The sequence below is a fragment of the Cibotium barometz genome, chromosome 24 (assembly GCF_041138505.1).
Source record: "Cibotium barometz isolate CiBa-2024 chromosome 24, ASM4113850v1, whole genome shotgun sequence".
NCBI lineage: Eukaryota > Viridiplantae > Streptophyta > Polypodiopsida > Cyatheales > Cibotiaceae > Cibotium > Cibotium barometz.
The window spans coordinates 33569173-33586205 of record NC_141069.1 but is presented as its reverse complement, the minus strand read 5'-3'; positions in this window follow the sequence as shown (position 1 = coordinate 33586205).

Genomic DNA, 17033 nt, shown 5'->3' with positions numbered 1-17033 from the left:
TTGTGATGCGGGGAGAAAGATTTCTCTATTAAATTTGTAATGTGGCCGACTATGTGAACGCGAAAGCCAAAACAAGAACAAAGGCTTCTCCGAGGATGCTGCTTACAGAAAATACCGAAAAATAATACACATATTGCAATATAAGACTGCAAGTAGGTTCGAAATGGACCTTACAGGAGCCCACCGATCAGGCTACAGCCAAGCTTCCAGAAGTTGCTACTGGTAGACGAAAATCCTTAGTGCAAAGATTTGAACTTCCAGGCCCAAATAGTAGAGTAATCTGCAAACTCCAACGCTGAAATTCCAGTAGGGATATTCGAGGTAACGGGAGGTGGGAGATATTCGAACGGGAAGGTACGATGATATACACTAGCAGGCTACCTGCCAGGGCAATGGAGGTTGAAGAGGCAAAAGTACAGGGCATAAGATAGGGCAAAAGTCATGTGCAGGATAGGAAACCCATTTTCCCGCTCTTCCCCATTTCCCCCCTCCATTTTTGGGGATAAAATTGGCTCCATTTCACCATGGTTAAGAAAACATATGGTTAAAGTTACATTCGTGGGTGAGTATGGTCAATCGTGTGAAAAGCCCTCACTCATGGGATAGGCCACATGTGTACACATACTTGGGAGGGCAAGTAATTTCTACTTTTGTTGGCAAGCCAACTAACCTAATTACTTTATAACATCTTTTCCAAGCCCAAATCTATCATGGTTTCCTTAGTTATTAGGTTCACCACCGCTGATCCATAGTGTATTAAGGCATTTGTAATGGTGTCCTTCAATGCACATCTTTGCTTTGATAGTTCTAGGGTCATCGTCTCTCATAGATTGTCCCAAGACTTACACATAGCGGTCACATGACTTCCTTCCTATCACAAATTCTGAATGAAGGGTTCTATTAAGAAATTCACTATTCAAATAGCGGTCACATAGTCGCAATATTGAAAAGACACATGTATATTACACTACTATAGACACTAGAATAAAATAGTAAACCTATATTAAAGAGAATGATTTAATGATATATTTGTTTTATATTATGAAAGATTGTTTATATCATGACTTACAAGGTTGGATCTCAAGTTCCTTGATTTGAACCACCCTTAAAACCCATATTCTTGGATTTACAACATTGGGACTCCATGTAGCCTTCCATTACTCCATTTTTAATTTAATCCTCTGATAGATAGTCTCTTTGTCTTTGGGTGATAGGGCAATTTTGCAAAGTGTGCAAAGCAAAGTGTACTAGAAAGATAGAGTGAATATTTACAAATGCCAAAAGAGAATAAGGACAACTTAGGAGAACCAGCTTGTGGTCAAAATCAAAGAGTGAAAGAGTGAGAGGGTATAGGTGTGGGTGTGGTGGTGTTCATGTGGCCATGTTATGCTTAATTTGCTTGTAGGAATGCATTACTATGGAACATTTCTTACACCTTTTTCCATAGCCTTTTCTCTTATTTTCTCTAAACATTAGCCCCTTTAATTAGCTACGATTAGTTCTTTGATTACCATAATTAACAATAAGAATCACCATCAATGAAGGAGACCTAGTGTTAGTTTTGGGCTTAGTTCATGAACACCCCCAGTGAGACTGACTTATCAAATGAGTATTTGTGTGTCATTTCTACATCGGGTCTACATCTAGGGTAAAGATTAGTACCCCCCCCTCCCACCCCCTAACTTAAATTTAAGATTAGCCAAAACATAAAAGGGCCCCCACCCCTAATGTATAAGCTTATGCATCATCTGCAAAAAACCCCCCTAGTGTACACTCACGTGATATCGTAAGGTTCCCCTTCTAAATCCCCCGGGGGCATTACCATGATGTAAGATGACCTTCAAACTAATGAAATATGATCAAAACATTCTTGAGTATTGATGTTTAATTTAATTTCTTGTTTGTCGATCAGGAAAATATGCAAACGAGCACGGTTGTTTTTGTGCTCTATTGTAGACAGAATGGTGTTGTCTGTTTGCTGTTGTTGATCCTGCTCATTGCAGGCAGCTAGGCAACAGCCAGGCAGCACTATTCTGCCCAAAAAAAAATTTCTGCTACAGCGTCGGTATTTGCCCTCGTATCAGCGTCGGTATTTGCCCCAGTATCAGCCTCGGTACATAATCCGGTATAGAGGCCGGTTTATCCGTCGGTATATAAGTCGGTATTTGCCCCGGTTTAAGCGTCGGTATTACCCCCGGTTAGCGTCGGTATAGGCGCCGTTATATGCGCCGGTATTAATACCCGACAGGTATACCGACGCTGCGATACCGGCGCTTATACCGATGACGAGGCTTTTTTAGACCCCGTTAAATAGCGCCGGTACAAGCCCCGGTATTAGGCTAATATGTAGTAGTGTTAACGCATAAGGAGTATAGCTCTACAGTACATAAAAGAAGTTAGCATAGCTCATAGGGAGCATGGCTTCTACATTGCGAAAAAGAAAATAGCATGACATGAAAACATTCCTACATGAAAACATTCCTCTCCCATACCCCATCATCATCATCATATCCATGGGCATCATCATCATTTGTTGTTCATGGAGACCCAACTCCCCATCAATCCCCCCTTGAATCCCCCCTTGAGGGCTACATGGCCTACTGAGAGATATTGTGGGCATCATAAAAATAACACATAACCTACATCATCGGTGGTTAGAGGTGTCCATACATAAACATTTGGGTAAGAGAGGGCATAATTCATTCGTCATTATGACATGTGAGCCATGACATAATAATCAACATAGACAGCATCTTGTTCATCTTCATTGACATCATTTCGTCTTTGTCTCCATCCATTTTTGCATCTCTGTCTGCATCTTCATCTGCATCTTCATTCTGCATAGCATCTTCTTCGTCCTGACATTGCACATAGACTGGACGTACGTGCATTCCCATCCTTGAGGCATCTTCATAATGCATGTGGGCATTCCATTGTGGCATCCACATAGTACAGAGAATTTTCCAAAAAAGGTAAAAGATACACCCTTTCTTAAGTACCATATGAACAACCTCTTATATTACTTAAAGGTTTTTCAAACCTTAGTCTCAAAATAAAGAATAAATCCTTTATTTCAAATGAGAAAAACGGCTCCACCGGCACCGCCCGTTTATCGCTGTGCTGATTTCGAATCTGGTCAACTGCATCACCTGCTTCGCTTGCTGCTACGAATATGCCGCCTTTGATGCTGCTTCTACAGCTTATTGCCTTGATGGAGCTATCTCTGATGTGCTGATGTGCTGATCATCACTCGCCTCACTGTACCTTCTTTTTGCGCACAGCTCTATTGCACGGGCTATCAAGCCTTTTATCAGGGCTTTGATAATAAGCCTTAAACAAAGGCTTTCATAAGCCTTATATTAAGGCTTATGAAAGCCTTAATATTAAGGCTTTGATAATCCTTGAAGCTTAAAAAGTTGAGGCTTACACGGGTAGTAATCGAAGAGTGAAAACGTCCTGAAGATGGTACTATGGGGGGCTATACGTACAGGGAATGGGCGGCTGTAGAGATGGTGCTGTGACTTGTGAAGAGGTGCGGTAGATGGTACGGGCAGGTGTAGCACACACCCTGAAAATCTAGAATTTTGAGAAACCCTAATGATGCAAAGACTAATGCAATAATTTTGCTATTCCTTCTTCTCAATGGCACTTTCTTTTGCGGGCACCATATTGAAGAGAAATGGCAAAACAACTAAACTAAGCTAAGCCATAGCCAACCTGGCTCTGATACCATGTTGGAAATCATGGATCTAGGGCTAGGCTAGCCTATGGAGGCTCAAACATAATGCTAAACATGATTATAAACAAATGAAAAAAAGCAATACAAAGCAACACAAGATGCACTTACTTGACCAAGAGATTGTGTACTTGAGAATGAGTTGTTGTATAACATTACATTGAAATGACCCTTTATATAGGTCCAAGTACCATATGGGCTTTGCCTTTGCATGTGGGATAACTCCTAGCCTTCACCACATTCATCCACATCCCTTTGACCTTGTCAATGATATGACATAGATCACTTTTTCTAACAGTGGGATCCCACAGTTGGTATCAGAGCGCTGTTGTAAATTTACGTAACAGCATCAAAAATTGCATAAAATTTTAAAGTAAATCTAGGAAATAATGTTTTCTCTTGTTAAATTTATGTTGAATGAACTTCAAAAATTGAAAACTCATAAATTGAATTTGAAATTTATACCGAATCTATCATCTAGCATTCCTGAACTCTCCCAGAGTCAGATATGATAGCCTTTGCATTCGAGCACCTCATCAGCTCTGCTACGACCCGAGTAAGCAGAGTAAGACTCGCACGTCATTTTGAGAGTCTTTACTTTCTTGATCCTCTTGAGGAACGTCAGTATATGTGGTTCTGTGGAGGACGATGTATTAATGTGAGTACCAGTCAGCGTCAGAGGCTCAGGCAAAATATTTCCTTAGCCATGATTCTGATAAGGCTAGGGCTTGTTGTTCAGCATGTACAACTCTTTGATCATTCACCCAGGAACTTTAGAATTTCATGCCGAGTTTTTAGGCTTCTTAGCCGCTTTATCCCTAGAAGTAGAATTATAGCACCTCTTTCTGTAATGAAACGTGTGTACCATGGTATGTCTCCTTCGTAGTTTCGCTTCTTTATGCGTATATGATTAAGGCAGTGATTTTGGGAGCCATGATGCTCTATGTATATATCAAAAACTTTTGATAATAAACGATGTTTTGAAAAAAAATTCCAAATTATTTTCATGATTGTGAATATGGTTAGTAAAATTATTAGAGTAAATCTTGTTTCATGATGTATGATGAAATAATTATTTGTTTAAAGAATAAATCATAAAAATTAAATAATCATAAATCTATCGTCGAAGTTAAGTTGACGAAAATCTCATTTTGTCAGAGTCATGTTGCACGCGGCCCGTGCAAGGCAACCGGATCCTCTAACCGAGATGACGAAGAGTTAGATCCAGATGTTCGAAAAGCCCTGCACAGATCCCAACTTGGTCCCTTCAAGGGTGAAGGGGAGTAGTTAGGTGAAGTAGTGGAAAAGTGGATTGAGGCAATGGAGGAAAACTTTGATGTAATTGGCTACTATGAGAGAAGCAAGATGGCTCTTGCCAGGTTAAAGATTGTGGAAATGGCCAGGGTCACTTGGAGTAATCACTACAAGACTAACCGTCTCGTAAGGGAATACCCAGACCTGGACCGAACTTAAAGCTTACCTCAGAAAGAGGTTTTGTCCTCCGCGCTTCCTTGAAACTAAAATGAATGAGTTCGTGGAACTAAGGCAAGATAGCCGGACAATTGAAGAGTACCATCAAGCTTTTGCCCTTCTCCTAAAATATTCCCCGCAATTCGATGAAGAGCAGCTGATGGGGCCAGATTCATTCGAGGAATGAACGAGCCATTGGACACCTTAGTAAAGAATGCCAAACCTGTCTCAATGGCCAAAGCAGTAAGAATGGCAAAAGACTTTGCCAAAGCTTTTGTTAAGGTCCTGCCAAAGCCTGCACCCTCTAACTTTAAAAGATTCCAAACCCCGGGAAGTACTTCAAACTTTCCTCCCCCAAAGATGCAGCAAGGCCCAATTCAGAATCAGGATACTGGGAGATTCAAAAGTGAAGGAAGACCCTTCCCACACAGAACACTTTCTCAGGAGCCCCACCTCTTTCAAGAATTTAGAGGGATGACCTCAGAAGTGAGAACCGGTGTTTTGGATGCCAGGGCTTTGGTTACCAACAACTAAAAGACTGCCCGACTCATGCCGTGTCAAGGGGAAAGGGAAGTCAAGGACCGAGAGTGCAGAGACCAGTCCCTTCCTATCAATCAAAACAGGGTCCATCTCATCAAAATCAGGGAAATCCCAGAAGAACTCTAGCTCAACCATCTGCCTCTATCCAGAGTAGCCTCAGAACTCCTTCCCAGAACTGGGGCAACCAAAGAGAAAGACTTCCACCTCAGACTGCAGCAGCCAGAGCAGTCACAATAGTAGAAGTAGTGGAAGAAGAAAGAGGACAGATTTATGCAGCAATTGAAAACCAAGGGCCAAACCGTCAATTCTCCGTCATTCATACTCCAGCTGAGAATCAGGGTAAGCCTTTTAAGCTTTTGATTGATTCAGGCGCAGTACTCATTTTTTCATTTCCTGTTTGGGACATCATAGCATAGCAGAGGCTACACTCCAACCCACACACTTGTCAATCCGTGAATGCAACCCGGTTAGCGCATAGAGGCTATCCCGAATGGGAGAAGAAGAGTGAACTACACACTAATGACTTCTAGTCCTACTCAATCCTTCTTCAACACTCAAGCAATCAATCTTACATAATCAAAGCATCAAGATTAGGCTACACTTAAGCATAAAAATGCAACTTATGCAAAGAACCTAACATGCAAAGAGCTATCACACAAGCCTCAACTACACATCATTTCATGCACAAGCTTCATCACATGCACTCTACAACTCACAAATCAAAACATCATTAAGAAATCTAGATTAACAAGTGTGTAGACCAAAACCTCATATCATTGAAAATGAAAAGAATAGAGAGTATAAGATTGAAGCAAGAATGGAGATGGAGAGCCTTGGGAGAGCACTTGAGAAGGAGCTATGGAGCAAGCTCTCCCTATGAGCCTCTCAACCAAATGACCAAAGAGTGCTCTCTAGCTCTCAAATGGGCCACCTTTTATACAAAAATTCTAGAACTCCCAAAAGTTCCCATGTGGGATTATTGTCAAGCCCTCTCCCACATTCATCTACAACTTTGAACTCTTTTCAAGAGCCCTAAGTGTCTTTTTTGTTGCATCCTTGTATTGATCTTCATTCGTCATGCAACACTCCCCCCTTCCTATTTTGCGCACGTCCTTGAGCGCGGTAGTAGCAAGAGCTGCAACAAAAAAAACAATGGATACAAGTAAAGTCTTTTATTGAAAAAAAAGAAAAGAAAAGAAAAACCAGCAATGATAATTTCACACGTGAGCATACAAGTGCAAGGCTGATTAAAGTTTTAATGAGTACTAAAATAGGTGAGTAAAGACTATTCAAAGTGAGACTTAAGTGGTAGATAGTGCTATGCAAAGGCAAGTGTGCTTTGTACACCGTCGGTTATGACCGCAGTCTCAATGTCCTACAAGTATGTAAGTTATTCCTAAGTGGCAAACCTACTCCTAAATATGAGCAAAGGTGATTGGAACTCTCTTTTTTTTTTTTTTTGATGTGTGTGTAGAAGGTGATAAAGATTAAGGTTCCATCCCATAGAGACCCAAGCAATGGCCAAGAGACCTCCGCCAAGAGAATCTAAAGACCGCTAAGTATCTCAAGGGCGACAGACCCTTTTTCTTTCTTTTATGACATAAGGAGTACCCCTTGAAGATGAGGGCATCGGTCCCGAGGGCCCATAGTGTACCCCAGAGTCCTACCAACATCCATCAAGGCGATAGATTCCTCAAAGGTCTTTTTCTGAAGCTTTTAGACATCAGTGTTCACCCCATAGAAACCAAGGCATCGGCCCCAAGGTGCTAAGACAACCCCAGGTCCTACCAAGCATTTCTCATGGCTGTAGACACGTCATGTCTCAATTTACTTTGGATATATATATATTTTTAGGGTATATTTTCGTAAATTTTTATTACTCCTAGCACCTAGCTCATATCTAAGAGATAGCCACCACTAGGGATAACTAATATACCTTGAAAGCATAAGAACTTGGCATATTCCCTTGGTATATATCCTACACTGTCTTTAGATAGAAATATCTTTTACTAAGTCTTCTAAGACTCTAGAATTCACTCACCATATTTTAAGAACTAATCAAAAACTTAAAGCAGCCAACATTGTGTGACATGCAAACCATATATTCAAAAGATAAAAGCACTTAAAGAAATAAAGATTAAGATTTGAATACACCTGTTGTAGTGCCCTATTGATGTTGTTCGTTTGCATTGATGCATTGCTGATTTTGTGCAGATTGCTCCTCCTTGATCTTTGTAAGCGTAGCATGTCTCTCCCCTTCCTAATTTGTGTGCACGATAGGTGGACTATTGGGGCGTGTTTGATGCTCTTGTTTTTTACGGAGATCTCTGCAAAATTTTTATTAACAAACAAGAAAAGAAAAGAAAAGAATAAAATTTGCCATTGGTGCCAAACACCGAATATAGCCGAGGGGGAAAACCCAATGGGAGAAAAGTGCCCTGGCTTGTCGATCTTATTATGGAGTCACTGAACTTACCCTTGCGCTGGTTTTGGATCCGTGTCCTCGTCTGCTAGAAAGATGGTATCAATTTCCTCAGGGTGCAGAGACAACCCCTCACAAAAACCTGCCACTGGAGAAGGTGGTAGAGGAAGGAGTGCTTCCTCACTAAAATATGGCATTGGTTCTATGGGAAGGTTAATCAGACAGTTTCGATTTTGGAACTGCGCAATATAGGTACTCATATTTATCCAATATTGACATGTTGAGGCTTGGGGAAGGAGGGCTTGCAAGATCGGTGGTTGCAAGTCATTTAAGCTTGTATCCCTCCATTGTTGTGCTTGAACCTCCTCAGGTAATCTACGTTGATTTGGTCCTCTCTCTGGTATTCTCACATTAAGAAGATTATGGCGTTGGGGTGTAATTCCCACAATTTGCTTCATTAAGCCCATGCCATATCGTCTAAAGTAAGAGCGGCATATCCAACGAATATGTGAAGCTTCTTCTAATACGAGCCGTGCACACTCTTGACAATGTGGAAATGGGTGATGCTGTTGATAGAATAATGTGACAAAGTGATGCCCACAGCAATTTTCACCTAAGGGAGCATAGAAGTACCTAGAATGTGTTTGAAACGGAGGAGCACTATAACCCCCGCGATGATCAGGTCGAGTACTATCGGGGTCAATGCATGGTGGACATGTATCTCGCCAAATATCCATCAGGAGTTATCTGGACGTAGAACAATGAAATTTAGAACACTCATATCCATCATGACAATTCCAATCAAAAACAAGATTATCTCAAAGAGAACACATCTTCTAAAGGCATAAGGAACCACATTATTCAAACATTGATTTACCAAAGAGCTTTAATTGTAGTGTTAATGCCTTATCTTTGGTTTTTGGTATATCCTTTTTAAGAGGTGGAAACTTTAGCAATTGTCTTGGAATTTGAGCAAGATAAGAGGATTTAGGCATTGAAATGCTAGAATCTATGCTCAAATGAGACTCATTTGGACATGTCGTAGGTACACAAGTTGATGGTTGAATTGTGTAACAAGGAGAAATCGGGACAACCGGTGTTTCAATACATGTTTTAGGAAGATCAACACAAGTAGTTTTGTAGGTGCTATCACAGCCGCCTTTCCTTTCTTGAAGAGTTTGTGTTGATTTCTTTTGCACCCACTGATATGGAAAATCAAGGGTAGCTTTTGGAATATTTCTGAAACACTCTTTTACCCCTGCCAAAGCATGGCATTTTGGAAGCCAAATTGCTGTTGCACCCTCATAATAGCCTTGTGCTTTAAGAAAATGTTTTGGGACCCATCAAGTAACAATCCGAGGTTTAGGCTTGGAAATGATGTGCTTTTTAGGAGTTTTGGCAACTGGACTAGATGGTACAAGTTTGTACGCATCTTTGGGTAGCCACATTGATAATTCCTTCTTACCTGGCCTTCTTTGAGCAGCAACTAGAGTAGTTGGAACATGCCAGCCCCATGGCCCTCACTTGAGTACTCATCAATAATCCACATCATTTGTTTTGGAGCTTCAAGAGCAGATTTTGATTGTGGGTTGGGTAAGGTAGAAACATTACCCCTTTGACACGATAAAGCTCGTGGAGTAGCAGATCCCAAGATGCAATCAGAATCAATTTACAACTTGTATTGTCTATTCTTCCAATCTAATGAGCAATTGGTAGCACTTAACCACGATCTACCGAGAACAACCTCTACTACTGCCTTGGACTTACGTGCCACATAAAAGGGCACTGACATCTGGTGATCCTGAATGGTCATCATAATGACACATTTTCCCTCTATAGGGTTATCTTCTCCTGAGAAGCTTCGTAGGTCCACAGGAATTTGCACAAGTGGTGGTTGACCCAAGGCTATCCAGGTGTCAAACAAGAGAACATTATAATCTGCACCAGAGTCAATTAAGGCAGAGACAAAGTAAGTAGTCTCATGAAGATAAAGGCACACTTGAATATTGAATGGATCGACATATGGCTCATCAGTAGCCAACTGTATGGCTAACATAGAAGCTTTGCGATGCTCCTTGGCTTTTGCAACTCTAGCTTTAGCCTCCTCTTGAGCCTGATGTTTAAGTAGGTCAAGTGCTTCTTTCCGTGTTTGTGCAGCATGCATCTGTTGAAGCATGGCTTCAGTTAATGGTTCATTGTATTTCTTGAGACGACTTCCATTAATGAAGTTAGGCATTTGCTCACCGTCTAGTGTCTCTAAACGCACTGCACCACTTGGAGTAAGCTCATTAATCACAAACGGTCCTAGGCCACGTTTTTTGAGCTTTCTCTTATGTTTCTTAAGTGTGTACAAGAGCACCAGGTCTCCTTTTTTGAATCGGTCAGTTGTTACATTTCTATCATACCATTGCTTTTGTCTCCTCTTCTCGGCATACATCCCCATTACCGCCAATAAGCGGGTCTCATCAAGCTTTTCCAATTCGTCAACGCATTGTGAAAGCTCATGACCAGTCCAATCCAATTGTTTAGCTACTCGTAGAGTAGGTACAAGAAATTCAATGGAAAGAATTGCATCTAGCCCAAAAGCAAGTTCAAATGGGGTTGTGCCCACAGATGTTTTATAGGCTGTCCTATATGCCCAGAGAACTGAGTGCAACTTTTGCTCCCAATCAGTCCTATGTCCCTCAACAATCTTTGTGAGTGCTGTGTAGAGAATCTTGTTAGTACTCTCGGCTTGTCCATTGGTCTGGGGATGATAGGGTGCAGAACGCTTGTGAATTACCATAAATTCTTGAAGCAAAAATTCTATGACTTCATTTACAAAGTGTACACCTTGATCACTAATGATCTCAATAGGTAAGCCATAGCGTGTAAACACGTACTCATACAAGAACTTGGCTGTGGTTCTGGCATTATTTTTGACTAATGCCTTTGCCTCAACCCATTTGGTCAAATAGTCGATTGCGACTATAATATATTCTCCATGCGTGTTACGAGCTGGAGGTTTAATGGGACCGACAAAATCAATACCCCATTTTGCAAAAGCACGTGTGCTTAACATAGGTCGCAATGGCATATTGTCCTTTGTGATGGGAGGTTTGGTCCTTTGCCAATCGTCACAACGTTTCACATATTCTTCGGCATCCATTTGTAAGGTTGGCCACCAAAGCCCAGACCACCTAATCAACTTAGCTGTGGTATTGCCAGAAAAGTGTCCACCACCAACACCTGCATGTGCATGAGTTAAGATTTTCAGATAGTCAGCTTCACATACACACATGCGTAAGTTGCCATCCTTGCCCCTCTTATAGAGTTGGCCCTCTATCAACATATAGTTTTCCGCTTCAATTTTAATAGCCTGCTTTCTGATGTTTAGGAATTGTTTGATCCAAATGACCATGCTGAAGATAGTCCACAATATACTTACTCCAACTTGGTGTAGTTGAAATTTGGAATAATGTGACATTATGAATTGGCTTCTGAATTTTACATGAAGCACAGTTACGAACAAATGTTTCAGCATCTGCATGCATGGTAGGCCACCATTGCCCATCTTGAGATATACGTCGCACACAAGTAGTAGCTGATGCATGGATTCCATCGATACCCGCATGTGCCCATTCCAAGATCTCCTCATATTGGTCGGGGTTAGGTATAAGCCCCAACACTCCATCATTACCCTGACAATATAATCTCCCTGAGATTAACTTGAATGGTCGCCATAGGTCCACATTAGGACCCGCTAGTTGTATTTGCCCACTTGTCAAAATTTCTAAAATGGATTCAGACCATCTAGGAGCTGTCTCTACAAGGAAAAGTGTTGAATCTAACATATCATCATCCACACCCACAAGAGCTTCGCCAGAGGTGATTCGAGACAAATGATCTGCCCTTAGATGAGTTGTTCCTTTTCGAACTGCCACTTCAAAATCAAACTCAAGAAGGATGATAAACCACCTCACAATCCTTCCAGTTGCACAAGGCTTATTCACCAAATATAGCAATGCTTGATGGTCCACAAAAAATATGAATTTGTTTGCCAAAAGGTAATGGCGAAACTTTTTCACTGCATATATCATGGTGGACAATCCTTCTCTTTCTGTTGTGGTGTAATTCTTCTCAGCATTGTTCAACTGTCGACTCGCATATGAGATTGGGAAATCTTTATTGTGTTCTCCCGATTGAGCCAAAATACATCCAATTGCAAAGTTGGAAGCATCAATATGGACATGAAAGATTTGGTTCCAATCTGGTGCCCGTAAAATGGGTGCAGTCACTAATGCTTGCTTCAACTTTTCAAAGGATTCCTCACACTCATCAGTCCAATTAAACTTTACAAGAAGAGCATATAATGGTCTGGCTAGGACAGCATACATGTAGATGAATCTACGGTAATAGCCACAATGTCCCATGAATGTTTGTACCCCTTTAGGGTTGATAGGCCAAGGTAATGAGACAATGACATCAATTTTATCCATATCTATTGAAATCCCATTGCGAGAAACAATATGGCCCAAAATTTTCCCTTGTCTTACCATGAATTTGCACTTGTCAGGATTCAAGCATATACGATAAAGTTGACACTTTTGAAACACAAGTCTCAGGTGTTCTATATGATCATCACGCTCTTGTGAGTGAACACATAAATCATCCATGAAAATCTCAAGAAATTGCCTAAGGTACTCCTTGAATACATGACTCATTAACCGCTGAAAGGTTGCTGGTGCATTTGTTAGACCAAATGGCATAACACGATAGGCAAAGATGCCATCTTCAGTAGCAAAGGCTGTCTTGTGTTGATCCTTTGGATCAATTGACACTTGATTGTACCCGGAGAATCCGTCCAAGAAACTATACGCCTTTTTCCCTGCAACTCGTTCCAGAACATGATCCGTGATTGGAAGTGGGTAATGATCACGCACAGTAGCTGCATTTACCTTCTTGAGGTTTACACATACTCGGAGTTTTCCATTTTTCTTGGGCACCACTACAATAGGTGAGACCCATTCAGTGTGTTCAATCTCATAGATAAATTCTGCCTCTAAGAGCTTGTCTATTTCTTCCTTTATCTTCCGTGCAAAATTTTCATTGTAAGTATAAGGACGTTGCTTGGAGGGTTTTGCATCCTCTCGCAATGGAATTGTATGCTGACATATGCTTGGATCAACTCCTTTGAGATCTTTATAACTCCAAGCAAAAACATCGCGATATTCCTTTATTGTTTGTATTAATAACTTCTCCTCTTCTAAGGACAAGTCTGTGGCAATCCACACATAGCGAGGCTCTTCTCCTGGCTTAGCAATATCAATCTTTTTTGCATCTTCTGGACCATCGTATGAAACCCCTGGCACGCTTGGTTTTTGTCGCATGGGCTGTTGAAGAACAATCTTCCGATCTTGAAGAGTGTACTGTGTGAAATTGGGAGGAACATTGAGACCTTGTTCATGTCCACTTGAGTCTTCACTCATTGAAGACCATGCGGTTTTGAGCTCTCCTTTGCTATCTTGCATCGGATTTTTTTGTTCAACCGTTGTCTTTGCACTTCCCACACTCTTTTTTGAATCGGTTTTAGACTTGAGTTTTGGTTTTTGTTTCTTCGTTTTTTTTACAATTTTTGCTAACAGTTGTTAGCTTTTTCCCTGCTTGGAATCCATCTGATCGTCTTATTTGGTCTTTGATACTATCTTGTGCTTGGACATAGTATAGATATCCGTTCTTTCCTGAGAAGTGAGGTGGTGGTCGAGAGTTTTCACTCTTAGACTCCTCCTTTTCTTTTTGTAGTCTCTCACGTTGTCCACGCTCATCTGGTCTACGGATTCTTTTATGGCTCTTACAGCATTTACGTTTAGGTCGGCTTCGAGGGATCTCTACCTGAACCTCCCTTCCTCTCAAGAGTAGGCGTGCCTTTCCTAACTCTTCCTCAGGGATTGTCACATCATTATTAAAATCAGAGTCCCATCCATCTTCCTTATCAGCATCATTAGCAGATTCGAGTGTTAAGTCCTCTACTGAGACTTCCTCGACATGCATAGCTGTTGTGGATGTATCTCTATAGTACAAATCATCTAGAAGGGCACGTGGTTGTACCATTCGTATAGGAATAATATCATATCCATCTGAGTCACAAAATTGAATTGGCTTCGGTAAAGCACATGTCGATAATGTTGCAAGGACATGACTCCATTCTAATGGATCAATTAAATGCTCAGGGAAGGGTTGTGGAATGTATGCCTCGTCTGATACACTTCGATTACCCTTAAGTCTCTCAGTGTTGAAATCCCTACATGAGGCTCCACACATCCACAGATCTTCTCGTCCGTCTGATAATGTAACTCTTGAGCCCTCAGATGAAGCAGAATCAAACTCATCTATTGGAGACCTTGTTACATCACGATATGAGTGATTCCTTAGGTTGACCCTTGTGATGACAGAATCATGTCGGAGGTACAAATAATTGTATCCCCAATCTTGAATCATTTGAAATTGTCGCATGAACGGTCTACCCAATATCACTTCATAGTTTGGATGTTTTCCAAAATCCACTACTGCAAAGGTGTGCTCATATTCAATCCCACATGTGGTGACCAATATGTTCTCAAGAAGCCCAAGGGGATGTTCTAAGCTTCCATCTGCTAGCTGCAAGCGCATCCTTGTACTCCTAATAGCTAGTTTGCCCCACTTTTCCCAAATGGACCTTGTCACAATGCCCACTCCTGCACCACTATCAAGTATTGCAGTTGAAGATACTTTTCGCACTTCTAATGGGAGGGTAGCATTTCCCTGATCGTCCTCACAAAATTTTCCTACTTTGTTGATAGGAACTGGCATTACATGCTTTGTCTCGGAGTGTATAGTACACTCATGGTGACCCTTTTGTAGCAATACCTGCTCTGACAAACATGTGGCAATATCATTCCACAACTCAGGTTGAATTTTTATCAAATCAAGCAAAGGTAAGGTACAAGCCACTGGTGCTGACAAAATAGCTTGCACCATACTCATATCTTTCTCCTTTGTTGTCAACCTTTTATGCATGGAGGGTATCCTCAAGGTTTGAGAACAGTTCTCATATTCTCCCAGATATGATGGTAAGGTTTTCATTGTATGCTTACTTCTAGGAGAAACAATTGTTTGAACTTCCTCCTGGATGCTTGGGTGTCTAAATTTGTTTTCCGTGCCCCTGGTAAAATCCACCTCAGAGAATGGAGGTGAACTAATAGAAGACATGTTCTCATGAACTTTCTCGTGAACTGCGGCCCACATCTCATTTGCCATGTCCTCATTAGCATCAATAACTTCATCATTGCATGGGAAGACAAGGCTAGGTGGTGGCAGATTACCCCCTTTCAATAATCAGGTGTTAATTGGTGCAGACCTTTCGCTATGAGCTTGTGAAATGAGCTCACTTTTCATTTCCCGACTTGATGACACTTCTAGTATGGTTTCTAATGTTGGCTTAAGAGAGGTTGGGCCCTGAGGAATAGGTGGTGGTGGTCCCTCAAGTATTGACTGAGCTTCCCTAATGAGTTGCTGATGTACAGCTAGATTGATCTTCTCCTCACGAGGGTTTGGGTATTCTTGAAGCTTCTTGGGTAGCTCAGATAAAGCTGCAATGCGACTTCTATGAGCATCAATGATGGCCTCTAGAGTTTCATTCACCTTATCCACAAAAACAGAACCCCCAGAACTATCCTCAGTCGTACTAGCCTCATTTTGTTTAGCACTAGGCTCAGGTTGAGGTTGATGTTCCTCATGCACTTCTTGGGAAGTAAAAGTTTTATCCCTCATGTTTTGTTTAGAGGCTTCTTGAGAACTAGTGGATGTACTCTTAGTTTGCTTGTTTCGGTTCTTCTTCCTCCTAGTGGTCTTTTTTCTATTGGACTGTAGGGTCTTGTCCACTAGATTTGTCTTTGCATCCCTAGTTCGAGGTGTCTCATCAATTTGTATTTCGGCATTTCGTGTCTGTGATCTAGTCATGACTCTAAGTGGCACGACATCCTCATTCTCAGATGAAGGTGGTGATGGAACTGCCCCTACAAGGTTGAGTGAGACCTTCGGTTGAGAGGTGCCTTCCTCATGTGGTTTCAGCAGACAATCTTTTGGGAAGTGTTCTACACAACACCCTAGACAATATCTTTCAATTGGTGGAAATTGTTGTACTGTTGTATTGGACCGGGATGCTTGCCTTGAGCGATGTGGACAATCACGAGCCCAATGGGGTTCTCCGCACTCATAACAGGGGCCCATTGGTTTGGCCTCTACTTTCCTTGGCTGCCATTGACCTGAGGGGCCTGGAGTCCTAGGTTGGTAGCCGCCTAGCAACATTAAAGAGTTTTGTTCCCCTGGTTGAACGTCCAGTGCTGGGCTTGGGTATGCGGGACTTTCAAAGATATTTTCTTTAGATGAATATGATGCGTATTCCTCTTCCACATAGCCTGGGTTTACCAAGTCTCTACACATATTTGAATTGTCGTAGTCAACAACCCTCACAGGAGCAGTCCCTAGAGCAGGAGGTTGAGCACCAAGAACAGGTCGTGCTTGCTCTTGTGCCATCGGTGGCTTACGTTCAAAATTAGTATACTGTTGATACATTTGTGGAGCCACTCCACCCCTTGGCTGCTCACGTTCCTGTCTCATTCTCGCAATGATCAAAGGATTAAACGAGTTTTACTGCCAAATCCAGCAACCGTGTGGAGGATAAGAGGTCATTTGAATGAAAGTATAGATGAGTTTATTGGGCAATATATCCATATTGAAGAAATATTTCATGGTGGTAAAGGAACCACTGTGTATGACCCTTGGAACAATATATTTGTAGATCTACAACAACTTCAAAGAAGAATGGTCGAGTTTTATGGAATAACA